This window comes from Engraulis encrasicolus, chromosome 4 (assembly GCF_034702125.1).
Source record: "Engraulis encrasicolus isolate BLACKSEA-1 chromosome 4, IST_EnEncr_1.0, whole genome shotgun sequence".
Classification (NCBI taxonomy): Eukaryota; Metazoa; Chordata; class Actinopteri; order Clupeiformes; family Engraulidae; genus Engraulis; species Engraulis encrasicolus.
The window spans coordinates 4,256,659-4,260,852 of NC_085860.1; positions in this window are offsets into that span (position 1 = coordinate 4,256,659).

The window sequence follows — 4,194 nt, forward strand, 5'->3', positions numbered from 1 at the left end:
TCAGCAACCTTCACGGGTTTCTCTGGCTTGTATGTAGTCTAACTGGAAGCACCCAATGGTGCCACTAATGCCCCAATTACACCATAGTGAAACGTGTGTTAAGCGTGCATAGCCTACATAAGCAGTGGTATTTTTCTAAGCGCTCGGCAAAAGCGTGCGCGTCAGCGCTCCAAACTCGCACTCCAGCGCTTCCAACTTGAGAGCGAAATAATAGAGGCCCACTCAACTTTGTTGTAGGCTTTTCTTTGCGTCCGTTCACAGATATAAATGTTTAACCCTAAAGCGACCGACTGGGGTCATTTATGACCCCGGGCACATATTTTCATACACCATTCTGGCAATTTTCATCAGAAAAACTTGTCCTTCTAGGAGTTTGTCAATACATATGTTGTGCATGTTGTGAATGATTTTTGTGAGATTTGGACCATCTATGTAGGATTTATAATCAAAACACCTCTGGGGTCATTTATGACCCCGAGAGGATCAATGAGATACTCAACATTATAATGTCCATTGTTGTTGTAATTTTCAAACTCTGTTTTTTGTATTTTGTGTCTTTGGGCAGGCCATGGTCAGCAGACCTAAAATATTCACAATATAAACATTTATAGTATTAAAATATAATATATTATATAAATAAATAGGGCACCCCTGCGATAGCCCACGAAGCTTGTGAGGGCACCCAGGTAGTATTTCATCTGTTATTGCTCCATATTTGTTGATATCATGGCACAGTGGTTCTGGACACATGATGAGAATATGAAATGGAAGTCATCCTGATGAACAAAGAGGGAGGAAACAAGTCATCAGTGTAGAAATCAATGGCGTTTTTAGAATTTTCCTTATTTTATGGCTATACAAAGGCTGAAGCATCAGTTGAATCATTTATTTGCTCTAATATATGTGGAAGACACCTTTTCACAGCTACAATGTCCAGAAAAAGTTTCAGAGAAATTTTGAGTGTGCATAAGGTTATATGTTTGAGACATGGTTTTGTCTATGTAAATTACCATATTCTCTGATCTTGTGATTTCATGAACCCAGAAATGTTGAGTACCCTAAAGTTTTATTGCAGAAATGTCATCTATGGGCCTAATGGATAGAATTTAGCTTGGTTTCTCAAAATTTCAATTTGGAGAAATTTCCATAATTAGCATAAATATACTGTATTACTATGGTAAGACTACTACAAGTGAATAGGCTAAAAACATTAAATGATAGATATCACCATGAAACTTTCTCAGTTGATCACTGATGATGAGAGAAGAAAAAAATGTATTGGATGTTTTTTGTATTTTGATGTTTACATATGCAAATGAGGGCATACATCATATTTAGCATACACGTATGTAAGTTTGACTATTTTTTTAGCAAAACAATAAAATGTTCATAAAATGTAAAATGTTTGCTTTAGATGAGTGACAAGTATGTGCAAAATGTAATTAAAATTGAATGAACGCCCAAAATAATTTATATATAGGGTATTTCTATATAAACTCCTTGGGGTCATAAATGACCCCGCTCGGTCAGATTAGTCGCAAAAACAGGCCGGTCGCTTGAGGGTTAACCTGCTGGATTTATAATAAGCAAATGGTGGATGCAAGACATAACGCATCTTACAATAACCATGCCTGACGCAGCATTACACTGCTTTGGACTATTTGTTCCCTAAGGTGTATATCCCACGTGTGGAAATGTAGAATCTAGAATAAGCTATGAAGGCTATCGATTTAAGTAACCTTAAGATTGATGAGATGATGTTCATAATGTTGCTGCTCGTTCAAGACGGGCGTTTTGCACGCTTGAGGTTGGCCATACTCCTAAGCACCAAAGGAACTGATATCATTACTAATGCTGCACCACACATTGTCCACAAGATGGCGCTCTAAGGCCACAAATGGTGCGTTAGTGAAGCTCTGCAAGATGCATGGACAAGACTTACAACATACACTTTCCAGCAGTTTCAATGAGCAGCATCGTTGCACTACCTACTCTGGTCACCATCCTACAGTGCACCCTGTAAAAGAATTTAAAAAAAAAAAAAAGTTCAAAAAGTAAAATAAAGTTTTAAAAAGTATTCACTCATTAAATAGAATGGCGTGAAATAAATAAGTAATTACATAAATAATTATGGCTCCCCTGCTCAAACCTGCTGAACAGCTGGAGTTTTGGAGTAGGCCTACATTATATTGTGGACTTCTGTGGAGCCTATGCTCATTTTCATGCAATGTCAGTCTTATTGCTCTCATTTGCAGGCCTTATAAACCGGCCCCATCGGCAACATTTGAATGCAAAGCTGGTCAAAAATAGTAATGATGAAAGGGACCATCTAATCTAAAGTAACACCAGTGTAATGCCAGATTGAATTGAATAGTTGAATAATCAGATGATGCACGAACCTATTTCTTTCTTTCTTGTTTGTGCTTTTTTTGTTTTCTCATTTCATTTCTCGGAATGATTTGTTCAATTAATATCATTGCATAAGTCAAATTGATAGTTTTTGTACACAATGGTTATTGTTGTATTTTGTTGTATAGGCCTATTTTATACGTTGAAAATAGTGTATAAAAAGAAGAAAATCCGCACACTTCAGGTCTATTTTTGTGCAAAGGAGCCCGTCCACCCGTCATCTGAAACAAAGAATAAGTGAACATAAGAGCTCCATCAGGAGAAAAGATGAAAACTATCCTTTTGCCTGTCATTTTAATGATCTGTCACACCCTCTTTCTTCCCTTAGATTTCAAGGTATAGAGCAAGTAACTCTACACAGAGGAGGTGACATCGACAGGAAATTATGCCAAAGAGAACTTTTTTGGATATATAGGCTACCTTAAATGCATTGCAACCATCAGGTCTAAACGAGGATTTTGACATGAGTGTGTTTATATAATTAAGAAATATGGATTTAATTTTGAACTGTTTGTGCTCTGATTTATGATGGTTAATGCCTGATGTCTGCAAAGCATGGACTTGTTCTTGTTTTCTCTGTTTATGTTTCATGTTTGTCTTTCACTACATTTCCCAGAATGCTTCACTGACTCAGAGTGCTGCACCACAGGTGCCAATAATAGGTGCATTCGAGATGTGTCAACGCATGTATGCGCATTTAGACAGCAATGCACCCTGGATGGAAAATGCTGCATGACGGTTAGATTTCCTGTCAAACTTCGAAATTTCGTCGACGTTGCGTTGACGAGGTGACATGTCACATGGTGTAAAACTATCGCGGGATGAATGCGGCTGCAGTCAGATCTTGCAACCTCTGCAATAAGCGCATACGACTTTGTTGCGAGCGTCGACGTTGCGCAAGGAACGTCAGCGAGAACTTGTTGTCACGATGTGGGTGTTATTAAATACAGCGCATTTGCAGTCGGCCACAAATATGAACGAGACGATGAGCTCGCACCGGTTTGCTCTACTAACACACCACGTGTGAGGAGTGGGGGAACAGGCAGTGAGGAGGAGCTGAAGTGGGGACCTGCGCAAACTTGTGTAGAGGTGTGAGACAAGACCATATACACACGTGAGTGAGTTGTTGACCAACCAGTTCATGGGCGCGTGACCTCGGAGGCAGTCCGCCGACGAGCGTTGAAGGGGATAAGCAACTGCAGAGGTTGCAAGATCTGACTGCAGCCGCATTCATCCCGCGATAGTTTTACACCATGTGACATGTCACCTCGTCAACGCAACGTCGACGAAATTTCGAAGTTTGACAGGAAATCTAACCGTCATGCAGCATTTTCCATCCAGGGTGCATTGCTGTCTAAATGTGCATGCATGCGTTGACACATCTCGAATGCACCTACTTATCCCCTTCAACACTCGTCTGCGGACTGCCTCCGAGGTCACGCGCCCATGAACTGGTTGGTCAACAACTCACTCACGTGTGTATATGGGTCTTGTCTCACACCTCTACACAAGTTTGCGCAGGTCCCCACTTCAGTTCCTCCTCACTGCCTGTCCCCCCACTCCTCACACGTGGTGTGTTAGTAGAGCAAACCGGTGCGAGCTCATCGTCTCGTTCATATTTGTGGCCGACTTTAAATGCGCTGTATTTAATAAGCACATACGACTTCATTGCGAGCGTCGACGTTGCGCAACGGACGTCAGCGAGAACTTGTTGTCACGATGTGGGTGTTATTAAATACAGCGCATTTAAAGTCGGCCACAAATATGAACGAGACGATGAGCTCG